This window comes from Misgurnus anguillicaudatus, chromosome 19, assembly GCF_027580225.2.
Source record: "Misgurnus anguillicaudatus chromosome 19, ASM2758022v2, whole genome shotgun sequence".
In the NCBI taxonomy this organism is placed as follows: domain Eukaryota; kingdom Metazoa; phylum Chordata; class Actinopteri; order Cypriniformes; family Cobitidae; genus Misgurnus; species Misgurnus anguillicaudatus.
The window spans coordinates 24805651-24822199 of NC_073355.2; the positions used below are offsets into that span (position 1 = coordinate 24805651).

Genomic DNA, 16549 nt, shown 5'->3' on the forward strand with positions numbered 1-16549 from the left:
ACTTAAGTGATTTTAAACAATTAAACTGCAAAAGGCGCTAAAGTGAGCAATTTTCTGTACGCACAGACGCATATTCGGTTGAATGTGTCCGGTTCAACTCCAATCAAACGTGATTATCCCTATGCCCTTCAAAGATCAGAACTCTTGATGTATAAACTTTAGAGAGAGTTGCGCTACTGTGTCTCATACTGTAGTCCATTAAAATACATTTGCCGAATAAAGCACGGAAAAACAACGTAATATTCACTTTGTGAAGCGACTGTTTATGCTGCATCTTCTTCCCGAAGCATCATTTGGAATTCCTCCTCCGTCTGTGTGTGTGCGTGTGTTTAGGTACACTCAACAAATGTAGGCATGTCAGAATAACATTTATGCCGCTTACATAATGTAGCCTTTTTTAATGTTTGATGACAAGATATTTGTATGTACCATAGCTGACATTGAACGTTATTAACCGGTTCAGGAACTTTATTTTTTGTTCTAACCGGTTCAGGAACGTCAACTTTTGGGTTGAACCGAAAACCGGAAATGTTAAAATACTGTTTCTGTTCGGAAAGAACCAATTTGGAAAAAATCTGGTTCATAGCCCTGCCTCACTCTCCGTGCTGATGCTGAGATCGTTCTCCAGCTTACTAGAACAAAACGCCATGCACTTTATGATCAAATCAGAAAAAAAATGCATGCACAAGGTTTCTCGAGAGAGAAATCGCAGATAATAAGCAAACTTAAAACGCTGCCAAACAAACCCAAATACACTATTACAAAAACATTACACGTCACATGATCTTTACAGATTCCAGAAAATCATTGTCAGTGTAAATGAACCAAAATCAAACGATCCCCGGACACAGTTTCTGTGTATTTTCCGTAATCCGTGTGTAAAAAAAGGCTAAAGTGTGAGCAGGCCTGTATTCCTCTCACCATCATGTGACATTTGTTAGTCCAGTCATCTCAAAGGTCATAAGAAGTCTTTATCAGTAAATGTACTTTAGCATTTAAACTGGACTCTGATTGAGTACTTACAAACAATGAGATAATGCCACTGTCAGCATGGCCAACAGACAGAGACCGAGTTATAATCTGGTTCCCTGGAAAGGGCAAAAGGCTCTGGTTTTTAATCCAACTGTAATCCGCACGTTCTCGCGACGATAGCGTGTGTCTGAGTGGAGGATTGATGTTCTTACAGGGGGATGGAAAGGAGGCAGGAAGACTGACGAAGGCCTCTCTATTTATGCTTATGGGCCCAGAGGGGGGAAGTTTCAATTTTTCATGGCACAGCTCGCTGCTCCACTTTCCAGAGTTTTCAAAAATACAGCTCGAGCTAAAATGGTGAGATTAGTCACGGCGTCACTCTGAACGCACAGGTTTCCTAACTGAGCTTCTCTGGCTTTGATTAGCTGTTTCAAAAGAAAGGTTTACAAGCACTGATGTGTCATAGATCTAGACATAGAGTCTGTTCTGTTTACATAAATCTGCACACACATAGGTAATTGGTTTGGAAAGTTATATTGTATGGAAACCAATAAAGATCAATAAATGTCCTTCAATAACTTACTATTAGATTAGCTGATGTGTTCATCTAGATGTTTAATAAAATTAAATTCATTAAATATATTTAAGAACGACAGTGGTTTATTGATAGTGGTGACAGTATGTTGAAAAAATCATGTTTTATATGTCTATGTAGTGTTTTTAATGTTCCATAGGACAAGCCATGTGCAAATTCCACACCATTGCTGAGTATTTTCTTCATAAAATTGGAAAATTGCCCTGGAATGTTTAATACTGATGACTACAAAGCCCTGGTGTGTTTCATTGACAATGTCATTATGCACAATTGATCAAACTTTCAGAAAAGGAAGTTATAAGAATCATCCAATTACTAGTCAAGAAGGCTGTATGATTCTTATAACTTCCGTATCTTATAGACATAAGATACCCCAAAAGACTCATTTAACAAGAAAAGGTACAACATATCAGCAACATGCCTTATAAATTAGGCATACATTTATAATACATTATTAATATATACTATTAATATAATTACTATAGTCAGATTACTATAAATCCCAATTTAACCCTTGACTATAGTTAGGTTGTAATTGATTTGTTGCTAGCAGCACATTATTCTATTAAAATATATATATACAAGTTATATCCAGTGTCTTCCAGTTGGCATATTGTAATGGATAAATACATACTTTAATTCTTTATGTTTCTCATCTTTTATCCAGTTTACCAGGTCACCTGGTGTCTAAGACCTTTATTTTCATTTCTCTCATATCTCTGCAATGTCTAATGACACTAAGCCTTTTCCAGTTTCTGAGTTTGTCAGACTTTACTTGAGGCTGCATAGATATCGGTAGATTAACTAAGCACATGGTGACAAAAGCGAATGATGCGCCGTGCAAATGAGCGGTAAAAACCCAGTCGTGCATTCCATTTTTGTCGCAGATGCCTCACACTTATGAGCTTGAAGCCTACCTTCCATAGGAATGAATGCTAGTCGGGGACTGCAGATGGAAACTAGCTTAAGCTAAATCTGGTGTACGGCATCTTTAATTAATGTTTTTTAACATTGTCCCTGTTGAAATAAATAAAATAAATACAAAAAATATGGTGCTCAAAGATGAGTTTTAACTGATAAAATAAACTGTAAAAACAACCTATAGAATTTACTCACTAAAATTGTGTTAACAATTTGCATTCACTTTGTTTGAGTAGATTCTATCCTATATATTTGAGGAAAGAGTACCTATATTTAACTATTTATATTTAACTAAAAAAAGGTCTACCCAATATTTCTCATTACATTACATAACTAATTACTTATAAACATTAAGTAACTTGAACTCTATAGGTAGTAAGCTACCAATAAATAATGATTAGCCATAAGGAAAAATTACACATTACTTATTCAGGGAGATGATTTGCATACATTTTTAAACATTTAAAACAAAGTACAAAACAACCCCTTACAATACATTTCAAGTAAAACACAACATATCATAGTGTTGCATAAAGCTTCTTGAACCTATTCCATTCAAGAATAAATCAAAGTCTTCATGAGATGTCAAAATATACATTACAAGCAAGATTCCTAAATACTGTTTCTTCACGTTATCAATAGAAAATGAAAGGAGACACTGAAATAAGAAGAGAAACTGATCTCATTTACCTCAGTAGACTGGCGTGCTATATCCAAACAAACAAACAAACATTTCAACTTCATTTAAAATTAATTATGTGCAAAAAAACGCTCTTATATTAAATTTTAAGTGACTAACTTCACATTACATATAACATATAAACCACAAAACACTTTTTTAAACAGACAAATTAAAAACGCCCATGGAAAGGCAAACGTTAATTATAAATCCGGAAATGATAATAATGATAAAATTGCTTTATAAATTGATCAAAAAACTCAATATATTAACACATACATGCAAGAAAACTTTAACAGTAATTATCTAGCATTTCACGCGGACAGCTGAACCGTTTTTTTTTGTCTGCTCGACGTCTGTACATCAACCGTTACTCAGCTCTTGCTCAAGTTTAACCACTTAAATGCAGCAGCCTTGTTGTTTACAGTTTTCAGCCATGTAAATAATGATAATGGAAGTTAATATATATAAATCATATAGATTTTTACTCGTATTCGAAGGTGCAAGAACCGGACCATGTATAGCCTACCGCTTTCAATGCTAACTTCACTGACAACGTCAGTCACCAGATGCAAACAACAGAGACAGAGACTTGCAAAAATAATCTTCTGGTATACTTTACTTTTAAAACATTTCCATTCATCTCTAATATCAACAAGTTAGATAAAAACTTGTACTTCTGTAGCTCAACAAACCGTCGTTCTGCCACCGTGCCAATGACATGGAAAACGGTAACTCCGAGTCCTGGATGGATGTTGACACATGCGCAAGCTAATATTTCAGGGTACATTTTACTTAATTTTTTAGTGTTGCAGTTCTTACTGTTGAAAATAGATAGTGTAGAATGTACCCATTATTATGTATTTTACTTGCTAGCTGAAGTAAACTATAACTACTTTTGATGGGTTGTATTTAATACCCTCCACAGGGTTGTTAGGAAGTTTATATGGCAAAACCCTTTCGCAGTGTTTTGAGCATCCCGCCACAAGCATTGCGTGCCTAATACAAGCTTAAGACAGATTTTAGTTGTATTAAAGGCTTTATTAATATTTTGAATTAGCTTTTTGTTTATCATACCTTTTATTTTAGTTTAGTTTTATTTAATTCAATTTATGACATTTCTAATTGTCGTTTCAAACAATTTACAACTAATATTTAGACCTATTTTATATCAATTCAATTAGCAGAAATGTTTATAATAGTTTTAGTTAATGATAATAAGTAACCATGCTTAAGGCAAAGAAAATGTGTTTTCACATCCCTTGATTTAATTCAATGATTTGTTAGTCTTAAAATTCTTTTAAGTTTGCATGTGGTTTGCCTTCTTAGTTGTTTTTTATAATACCGCTCGGGCACATGCAGAACCGAAAGTACTGTGATGAAACTCAGAAATGCAGTCTAGTATTCAGTCATGCATACGATAGCACACTGCCTCTGCTCACTGTCTCTAGTGGCTATTTCTGGGCAAAGAATCGATCTGCATGTAGTGGAGTCTGGGTCGATAGCAGCCTATTAAAAAGATGTACCTGCTCAGACTAGAGTGCCACTATGTGCGGTCACTGGCTTGTACTGATATGTAGAGGAGAGAAAGTGCTTGTGTTGAAATGAAGTGCATGCTTTCTCTTCTTTTAGCAACTATTAGTGGGAATTCAGAGCAGGTACTTCAACAACATTAACATTTTTAATAGTCCCATGAGGTACTGTATGCTTAGAGTTTTAGCAGTATTAAACATAAACGTCCTTGTTTTTGTCATATGTTAGATTTTGAATATTTGATGTACTGTGTAAGTTTGACAGTCACATGAACCTCATGCTCTAAAGGGTGGATTGTTTAAGATTGAGGTGTGTCCACAAGATGTTTTTAGTGGCACACAAAGTGTTGACCTGAGCTTGTTAGTCAAAAACTAAAGAGAGGATATGCATGTACAATGACATTTAACATTTATATACATTTGGCAAATGCTTTTATAAAGTATATTTTTTATCAGTATGTGTGTTACCTAGGAATCATTGTGGCCTTTGAGGCTGTAATACAATACCAGTGATTGGCAATGTAAAATATGCTGCTCCATCTGCATTGTTCAATAGGAGTTGCTAATGCTAAACAGACTAAACGTTGACCTCCTGCTACAAATAGGTAGTTTGACCCCACACCCATGTTTTTGGTTGAGCTAAAGTGCTATGCAGACTCTCAAACAAACAATAATGTTAACAGTGCCACAATGTTTACATCCTTCTAAAAAATCATCCCCCAACTCATAGTTGTCTCTGCACATTCGATTGGGATAATAGAAAATAATTTTATATCTGAAAATTACTGCACTTATACGTTTGTGCTGAAGAAATTGATTTTGATATTGCTCAGGGATCCATGCACAATCTTCCCACTTTTATTGTTATACTTAATTTTAGCTTTCAAGTGCATTATTGCTTTAATGTTCTTCTAAGATGAGGATCATTTCTGCTAGCTAGGAGACAATTAAAGAATAACCTTTATATAAATATATCAATAAAAAAGATTAGGCTAAAATTATCCAAAAGGAGGACAGTATTATCTAATCAGTATTCAGTATTGCTGCTATAAGCAAGTACACTGCCAAAAATTACTTTCTTACTTAGTATTTTTGTCTTGTTTTCAGTACAAATATCAAAAAATTCTTGAATCAAGACGAATTTTCTTGATGAGCAGAATAACCTAAGAAAATACGTCTAGTTTTTAGACAAAAAATATAAAATTTAAGTGAATTTGTGCTTAAAACAAGCAAAAATATCTGCCAATGGGGTGTACATTTTTTTCTTGAATTAAGCTTTTAAGAAAAACGTAAACTTAAATTTAATATATTTGGTCTAAAAACTAAAATATTTTTTTAGGTTATTTTGCTTATCAAGAAAATACATCTTAATTTAAGAATTTTTTTTATATTTGTACTAAAAAAAGACAAAAATGTAAGTAAGAAAGTAATTTTTTGTACTGTAGTACCACATTTCATACAAAATATGAACTTTTATGGATACTTTTTGCATTGTACCACATATTTTTACTTGGATAGTGTATTTTGGATCAGAAATGTACTGATATCCCGATGAGTTCTTGCATTATACATGAATGTATTGTATTGGTCAGTAACCTTCTCTTCTTTACTCAAGACAAGATGCACCTCGCCCCTTAACTCATCCCTTAAAAAAAACTATTCAATCTCATGCCTCATTACCAAATCCGCCTCCTTTCCCACTACATCTTACCACTGTGATCCCTGGAAAAAGGGTTCAGACAAAAGCATGACACAGGCTGATCCTGAATCAGCTCCCGAGCCCACAGGGGAAACACGAGGCCACGCTGTACATCGACACACACTTCAGCAAATACAGTCTTCTCTCGGGCTCAGGGGACTCATGGACGGTTTGGTTTTTATCACTTGATTCCCATCAATCTTCAGCTTCCAAGGACACCATGTTCCGAATGCAGGGGTTCCCTCCAGGGATGGCCTGTTCCTGTGATTCATCCACCCTCTCATCTCGGCTAAAGCCAAGCGCCATGTCACGTTTAGTCACCGCTTCGTCCTTGCTGGCTTGGCTGCTTTTACTCACAGTTATTTTAAGCAGTGGTTCTGGGTGCCACGGGAGGCGTGGCTTGGCCTGTACACAAAGATGACAAAAGTGGTGCACCCTGTTTTTGTATCTCTGTGTCTTTCTGTCTGACTGGGGTGTTTCTTTATATGGGGTGTTTCTCTTATTCTTGCTGTTGAGGTGTTCAGATGGTTGGATTTGTGGATACCTATCCAGCTTAATATGCAGAGACACTATTATTAGGCCATTTGTTGGTTTATTCCCTAAACATGACCAACCCTATATAGCCACATTGACTCGACCAACAGGGAGCAGCAAATCTATTAACGGGGCTATTTGTCTAGCTGACAGAAAAACTGTTTGTCTTAACATAGTTTAGTTGATGTTTTTCATTACACTATATTGATTTGTGCATTTCTCTCTCTCTCCGCTGTGTCATTTTGTGCAAAAGCCCGTCTTCTTGGAGTATTTGGATCACTATTTTCGACAGGTGTTGACATACACAAAATCATCTTTTCCAAGCCTCGCTTACACAGGTAACAGTTGTATTCTCAACACATCTGTCTCTCTCTCTCTTCATTTCTGTGTCTTTGTTTTTCTTTTACCTCCACCTCTCTTTCTGTCTTTTCTTATGCATACAGACTCGATACAGTCAAGACCCCCCAGCGTATCTCATTCGAACCCCCACTATAGAAGATTTTTGAGTTCAGCGGGTAGAGATGCTTTATCTTGTGTCACTGGAGGGTGGTCCTATTTAGATAGTGGGGTGGGTGATGGGGTGTAAGAATGACCTTTACCCTTTACAGGGTCATCATCCATTAGGAAGTGCGGGGCGGATGTCACTGGTCATCCTGCTATGACTATTTATCTTCTAGCATCATTTTTCCATCTGTCTGATCTGTCAGGAACAATCCACTCCTCCAGAAAACAAATAGGTGATGCCCCCATTTCAGCAGAGTCTTTACCCTTTACTCCACTCCCCTCTCACACAGCCCTGTTGTTTCTCTCTCTTTCTCTCTCTCTCTTTCTAGTATATCTGAGATAACTCTGGTCAATCAGGGAAATCAGGCTTCCAAATCTGTTCTGCTCTGTGGCCTTGCATATTCATGTATGTAATGACAGGTGCTGTTTTGAAGCACGTAGTCGTGTATCATTTAACTGTGAAATTCCTGGAAAGCAATTTCTGTCCTGCAACACAACAACACTGTCATCATGTAATCCTAAAATATGACAGAGGCGATTAAACAACTGCATTAGCCACAGAGCTGATAGCTTATGGGTATTTTCCCGTTTTAAAAATAAAAAAATTCATCTGGCTAATCATGAAAGTATATGGGATTAAATTTCACACAGCCTAGTTTACCCCAAAATCAAATTAAAAAATGGCCAAAATCTATTGTTGTGTAAAGACTGTGACATGGGCAATTATTATTTCTGATCAATCAACATTAAGCATGTACTACTATATACATTATATTTATATTTATATTTATATTTATATTTTTAATTTTCATGCCAGTTAAGCACAAACAAGCAAGAACATAAGATTCACATTTTACATTTGCATTAATGCATTTAGAAGACATGTGAGGCAGTCAAGGTATAAATGTTTTATCTGTATGTGTGTCCCTGGTATTCAAACTCATAATGTTTTGCACTGCTAATACAATGCTTTACCAAGAAGACTACATTAACTTCTGATCAATGGCATACATTCTTGTTTGATAACAGTGTTACGTAAAATGGTCTTCACAGCTCATAGACATCCTGGAAGAACTCCCATCTGTACATGCTTGGCTTATAATACAAATAGATGTAATAGCACAAGTTAAGAACATTGTGTTTCACTGTGCTATTGCTGTCACCTCTTTTAAATGTCACACACTCAGTGCATGTTGCACCATGTGAGCGTCAGGCAGGGTGATGGGACCAGTGCTGATAACAGCGGGTTACCTGCTGACAGGGCATCTCTACTTTGGTCATTTTTGTCAGATTGAGTGGATGCCACAAGTTGTTTAACACAGTGGTAAGCACACGTCTCAGTGTCCGTTGCCGGGCAACTCTTGATGGACCTTTACTGATGTTTCAGATTTTTTTGTCTTGTGAATTCATCTACTGTTATTTATATAAAATTTGCATGCATGTTGAAGGAGTCAATACACCATATATGAATTGGCGTGAATGTTGGACTACAATTTTGTGGGGGGTCACAATGCAGTAATAATAATGTGTTTCTTTGTTTTGTGTATCTTTGGTGCTCTGTTTTAGTATAGACCGATATATCGGCAGGCCGATATATTGGGCAGATTTTTGCGAGTTTTGTGTGTATCGGCATCGGCCGATATGTGGCTGCTCTGTTTGCCGATTTTTTTTCTGGCATTATTTGCAGGCAGAGTGCTGGAAGCCGCAAGCGATTGCAGGTCATGTAACTAAAAACAACCAACCTTTCCATAACAACATCAAAAGCTCGGCCTAACAGCTGATCATAGCTGGACAAAGCGGGTTTTTATTTTTCATCTCTATATATATTTGTAGTAGTAAAGCTCTAGAAATCAATATCCTTTGCTGATAGTTCCTCGTCATTGTGGAGAGTGCAGTTTATGGTTCCATAGCACCCTCACCTGTTTTTCTATTTGTTAAATATAGTTTTTTAAGTTCAATAAATGTTACTTTTTTAAATTGAGACTTGTAACATTTGGCATAATCTAGAGCTGGCAAAAAAAAATCGCCTGCGATTTTCATGCGTGTCTCATCAGTAAAGCCGGTTCGGTGATTAGTAGTAAATCGCTAACACCTGCTTTCAGATGGAGCAGCATATATTACACAGAGCTGTTTTTCACCAAGAAGCTACGCAAAATCGCGTTCATAATCGAAGACGATCTTCCACGATTATGAACGCGATTTTGCCTAGCTTTCGGTGAAATACGGCTCTGTGCAGTAAATGCAGCTCAATCTGAAAGCAGGTGATAGCGGTTTACTACTAATCACCAAACCGGCTTAACTGATGAGACACGCATGAGAATCGGAGAATCGCAAACGATTTTTTTCGCCAGCTCTAGCATAATCGTGTCGTTTTTATGATGTAAATTGAGTGAGCAAAAGCAGAAAATCGGCAGCCTGTAACGATCTGATGAAACAAAAAATCTGTATCGGCATCGTCACTAAAAAAATCCATATCGGTCGATCCCTACTCTCTTTTTCATTATTGATTAATGCAACAATATTTTTAGTTGTTTGAAATCAACTAAGTGTGCCTTTCTCCTAAAAAAGTAACTTAAAATATTGATTGTTTGATCTGAGACTATCAACACAGCCAATATCAGTGCAGTATACATTTTTATATAATCAGCTTCAGTAGAGCCGATAGCTTGTGTTAGACCGTAAATTTTTCATAATGTTTACTGTAGATACATTACTGCAGGTAACAGAAACTCGCAAACACAAGTACACAAAGTGCTTGGGTGCTTTCGGGGAGAAAGACAGATAAACGCATACACGCACGCACACACGCACACGCACACGCACACGCACACACACACACACACACACACACACACACACACACACACACACACACACACACACACACACACACACACACACACAATGAGACAGAAAACAACACATCCAGATACACACAATGGGCCTCCTCTTGTATGTTCACTTCATGTGTACGTGTAATCCCTCTGATGAATTTGACCTCAGATTTGAGCTTTACTAATCTATGAATGAAGACCTTCAACCTGTCTAAAAAGCGTGACACTTTGTTGTCACCTCCTTCATTATTCACAACAGTGTGACAAGTGACTCTTTTATGTGACTTCACTGAAATAGTCTTTGACAAAAGCAGGAACCTTTGAAGTCTATGAAAAATACGTTAAGTCATGTATTTGATGTTTTACAAGTGTGACATAGGTTGTTGATCAGTATTTCTGAGTATTTATATTTTACATATATATAAACATTGATATTCTTCGTTCTATAATCCGGTTTTATTTTTTTACATTTACATTATTGGAGTAGGAGAAGTACTTGAATAGGAAAAATGTACTATAACACTCATTTTATATTTAACAAAATATACTCCAAATGAGCTAAAAGTATACTATAGAAATATCAAAAATATACAGAAAGAGATGTATCTGTACTATTGTGTTTATAGCTTTGTTAGTTTTGTTTATTACGTGTCTACCTTTTTGTTATGCTTGTCATTCTTAGGTGTCATGAGCTAGTTCCCTTATATTTTTTTAAATCTTATTCTTAAAGAATGAAAAGATGGCTATGAATTTACTCTCAGATCTGCTAACATTGCCTAAAACCTCTAAATCTAAATCACTTTTTCTCTTAAAGAAGTCTCTGCAAGTGTTTGTTCTCGGTAAACTGCTGTTCCACAGACTGTTAAAGAAGGTTTAAGACAGAGAAATCCAAGCAGCAGGTAACTACTCTTGCTTTATTAGATTTTTTTATCAAATCGTAAAAATCTGACTTTTTCAATGTTTAAGTGCTACAGTTGGGTCCCCAGTGCTTCTATCAACATAGAAAATGTGAAAAAGATCAACCAGTAAACCATTCTCTGCAAGCATGCAAAAAAATAGCTAATTGAAATTTTGCTCCCCTTGTGATGTCAGAAGGGGATAATACCGCCCCTTAATCTGCACTATCCAACCACTGCACTGCCATTTAGTGCAGGGATCAGCTCATTTGCATTTAAAAGGACACACAAAAACGGCACACCTTTGCTCACAACTACAAGTGGCAATTTTAACATGCTGTAACATGCTGTTTTTAGCTAGAATTTCACATATGCACTCTGGGGACACCAAAGATTTATGTTACATCTTAAAAAAGTCTTGTGAAATGTCCACTTTAAAGGATTCTGCAGCACAAACAAGAGCGAAAGAAATATAGAATATAGTACCAATTTCACATGTAGTTACTACTCCATGTACAGTATGGCAATACGTATGTGGAACGGATTCGTCACACGCCCGTTTTGCTTTCACACATACTCTGTTTGCAAAATGTGCTGTTGATCCTCCGCTTCTGTGTATCAGATAATAATCATGTGATTGACACTTTCTGTGGAAAAGTGCCACCACCATAAACAATATAAAATACTGAAGATATACTTATAGATATAAAGGTATCCTTAGTAAAATTAACCATGATTTTATTATAGTGAAAGCATAGTAAACTTTTTTTTTTTGGCAGATTGATTACTAGTTGTATTACCATAGTTTTACTACAAATACCATGGTTATTGTTACTGTGGTGAGATAATAGTAAATCAATTTTTACTACAAATAAAACCAAAAGACTATTTTAGTATAAATAAACCATGATTAATCTTAAAGTACTTTTTTAAAGTGTTTTCTTTTTTTGCTTTTTCGAAGTATTTTGGTCATCAGACGACTGAATTTACAGAATTTCATGGCAAACCATAATCTTTTTGAACTATGCTATCACTTCAATTCAGTACATGCAGTGTGCATGCAGTAAAGCATAAATAGCAGTGGCGGCCGGTGACTTCTTTTTTCGAGGGGTCTCGATGCGAAGTTCGTCACAACATGTATGTAGCCCGTCATGTGTGTGGTTTCTTTTTTCAAAATATGTGTTCTGCGCATCGAGAGATCTTGTGTGCATCTGCATCATGTGTCTTGTCAAGTGCCTAAGGCAGACACGTCTAAAGGGTTTATGATTAAAAAAACGCTAGCGTTTGCCAGATACTCATATAATCTCATGCTTAATCAGAGTTTACTTTTAAGGGAGTATCTTGCGTGTATTTTGCGAACATGAGCGTCTCTTATATCATAAATGGTTTTGACGCGTGTGCAGCAGGCACTTATTTTGGCAAAACAAGTGATGCACATGGTTTACATACAAATTTTTTGAAAACGCAAGCAACACCCATGACACTCCGAACACTTATTTTGAATTAGCGCCCCTTGGATGAGCAGTCACGAGCCGCCACTGATAATAGATAGACTAGGTGCTGAAACAATTGCAGCACTGGTGCACCGTACCGCATTTGCATGAACTGGACGGACCACATACGTATGCAGTGTGAATGCTCTAACCTGTTAACATGTGCACGTAAAAAAATACGCCTTGAAAACGTAGTATGAGTGAAAGGGTCAACATGAAAATAAACTTGAAGGAATGTCATTTTATTTTCTTATGTAGCTTCTAATCAGATCGTAGCCTCTTAAAGAGCTTTTTGAATGCCAAAGAGAATATGAGCTTCATGTGAAACTGTTTCCCTCTTAAATCCATCATAATAAATCATGTCACTCTTAGACACACAGCAGATGCAAATAGATTCAGTCTTCCTTAAAATGAATGGAGTTGACATTTCACTATTCACTTCAGTTACACACTAGAGGAGTTATTAGCTTATTACTTGAAGCCTTTGTATTGCGAATCAATTAATGTTTACACTGCCGTCCAATGAATCAGACCCTCCAGTCTTGTGCTTTAACATTTTAAATCGCCAATCATCGTGCCTTAAGTTGTCTTAGAAGGATTTACGAGAGCATTGTGTCTTTAGTTACTCTTCGTCTTTTCAATACTTCTAACTTTCTTCACTAGGCATTTAATTGCCATTGATAACTACAAACCAACCAGTTTGAGATGAAAAGAGTTGAATGACCTCACAATGCCTTGTCAGCCAATAAACAACCCTGGAAATTTTTATTGTCTCCTTCGCTCATTAACATGTAATTTACATCCTTTATAGTTGCAGAAGAAAACATGTGGTTTCTTTCCTCTATGAGCTGCTCCCCTGCGGATTCACGGGGGAACTTGGCGAGCGCGCATCAATGTTATCTTCTCCGCTTCCTCCTCGTTCCCACCGGGACTCACGTCCTCGCTTTGAAGTAGCAGCGCTTGAAAAAGACATCTCATGCACGCTGAGAGGAGTAATATAAAAAATGTCGAGAGGAGATGGGTTTTGGCTGCTCGACTTGGAGGGATTTGCGGGTCAGACTCAGAAACTGCACGCTGCAGCAAAAGAACATAATTGTTGTCATTGCTCAAAATCAAGCAAGTGCAGTTCCATGAAGAAGTTGCCAAGAGCGCAGCATGCCATCCTTGCGATGCGACATGCTGTCTGTCTCTTTCGGCCCACTCGATATAGAGAGCGCTGTTATTCACACTCGGTTCCAGATATGCGTTTGCTGCGTTTTGCCTTTGCAATGCCGGTTATGCTTGCTGTGCGGAAATGCTGCTGGGTATTTTGGTTTTGATGTTCATTTGATGTTAATTGAAGCCTGAAGTGATGGCTTGCTAAAAGTGTTGGCGGGCACACTTGCTATACTTTTGCTCCTAGAATAAAAACGCAAGCAGCAGCTTTCTGCCATTTTCAGTATCGCAGAGTGATCTGTCTGTCAGAAGCAGATGATTCGAGCCGGAATAATATGATGCTACAGGCTTTCGTAATGAAGGATTATATGATGAAGGCTTGTTTTGGCATGGAGCAGCTGGCTGACATAAATTTAGGACGCCTCTTTATGATACATGTTCCATGATTTGTACAGATTGTTCAGTTTATTGAGTTTGAATATGTATGGATAGTAAAAAAGATTATTTATGTGATAAAAGCGGTAATTTTGCTGTACTCTCTTACCCCTTAAAAGGTGTTTATATGTACCATTTAGGTACTGATGTATCTTTGAGGTTTCAGTATTTGCCTTTTAAGAGCACCTAATTCATTGCTAAAAAACAATGTTATTTTGTGTATTTGGTATAATGCAATGTGTTTGCGTGGTTTATGGTTTAAAAAAAACACATACATTGTTTTCCACATACCGCAACGCACGGATTTGAAAAGCTTTGTGCCCCTCATTGCCCAGCTAATCTGTACCTTGTGATTGGCCTGAATACATCTGACGTTAGCCAGAAATGTGACACTCCTTACCATGTTTAAAAGTTTTGATTACTAACAGGAGTTAACTTACAGGCTGTAAGTCCGAAGCGGGAGGAATTATGATAATGTCGGTCTTGTCTACATCACCAATCCCAGGAAGTAAACTGTTGCCTACAATCCGTGTGTTTGTTGAAGTCCAAGAAAAGATCCCACTTTATCATTTCCGCTCCGATTCCGATACCAGAATTCCGAATATGAGCCGATACCGATATCTGCCCGATACTATTGTAATTAAATGTGTATAGTGCTTCCTGCTACATCTAGTATCATTTTAAATGTTAAAATCAATAATTTAAAATAATTTACAAGTTACAGGAAACATTAGTAAATATTAACCATGACAGTGTTTAGGAGAACATATAATAGGTACGTTTGATCAATTAAGTATGCTAAATATTAGTAAAACTGTCATAGTAAAAAGCTTTAGTGTGCAGATGGTTATTTTGGGAATTATGTGCTTGACCGGAGTTTTATGCACATTTCGTGTGCAGAATTGATGCACCTAAATCATCCTGTACACTTCGCTTATTGGCTTCCTGTGTGCAGAATTGATGCCCTTGAATCATCCTCTCATGGGAATCCTCGTACCGCAATGGAAAGTTCATAACTGTTAAAACACAAAAAGAATAGATGCATTGTTTGCTCAGCACAAAGTGAATTGCATCCATCCGACGGTTTACTTAGACTTTATAAAATGAGTTCTTTAAAATAGCCTACAGTTATCGTGTGTGTGCTTGTGTGAATGACGCATTTCATCCGTCCGCTTCACCAGTGGATTAACCCAGTTTGCGAGTAAGTTACAGTGTTTCTGTGATCTTAAATATCTTTAAATGTGCGTTTATTCCTTCACATGAATCTATTGAGTGTATTAAAAAACTTTGAATATAGTGCATGCTAAAACGTTTATCGGTGCGATACGTTGGGCTTTTAATAGCTTGATCAGGACATGGGATCGAGGACCGACAACTAACGCATCCATATTCCGGATATTGGATCGGTGCTACGTTGTCGGTCCTCGATCCCATGTCCGATCCTGCTATTAAAAGCCCGGATCGGCCCCGATACCGTATCCAGCATATCAGATCGGGTCATCCCTAGAATACACATTTACACACCAAAGGAAATGTAAAAACGTGAATCGGACAATAGGTACTCTTTAAGGTATGAATATGCACCCTTTAGATATAAAGATGGACTTTTTGAAAGGATACCACCCCTTTAGACTAATTTTGTAGCCAAACCAATTCATATGTTGATATTTTGCTAATGTTTTGTGATTATTGGCTTTGGTAGGTAATTATCTACTTGGCCAAATAGAAATTTCAGTTCAACTTTGTGTCAGTTTCAAAATCAACGTCTTCATCAGAGGGCCATGCACATCTTATTGTTATACATATTATTTGTAAATGCCAATTCAGAGCACTTTTTATTATGTTATGCACATTGATTTTATGCTTCTATGTTTCTGAGTTTCTCAAATGGCTTCGCAAAAATAATATAATATAATATAATATAATATAATATAATATAATATAATATAATATAATATAATATAATATAATATAATATAATATAATATAATATAATATAATATAATACTTTAGAATCACTAAGTTTCATTAACCCAATGTTCTCAATCATGATCCACTTGCCATCTGTGTTTCATGTCAAATTATTTGATGAAAGTCATGAAAGGGTTAAGAGTTGCAGACTTGGGTTTCTGGTGAGACACGCTGTTTGCGCCGATGCCGTCGGAGGGGGTTTGGCTATTGGCGGTAATAGCATCATTAGGGGGAGAAGTGTTCCAAACCATATTAAAGCTTTATAGCTGTATCAGTCATGTGAAATGATATGCCTTTGTTAGGCCAGACACAGCCCACCGTTTCATCTA

The 16549-nt window shown here is 36.7% G+C and overlaps 1 protein-coding gene across 1 annotated transcript in view; it reads left to right on the forward strand.

Moving 5' to 3' along the window:
* Positions 1-16549, forward strand: part of rarab (retinoic acid receptor, alpha b) — a 109821-nt gene that overhangs the window by 14587 nt on the left and 78685 nt on the right. Inside the window, exon 2 of the mRNA XM_055193775.2 lies at positions 11085-11169. The gene's annotated coding sequence lies outside the window, so the exon portion shown is untranslated. The remainder of the gene's footprint in view (positions 1-11084; positions 11170-16549) is intronic.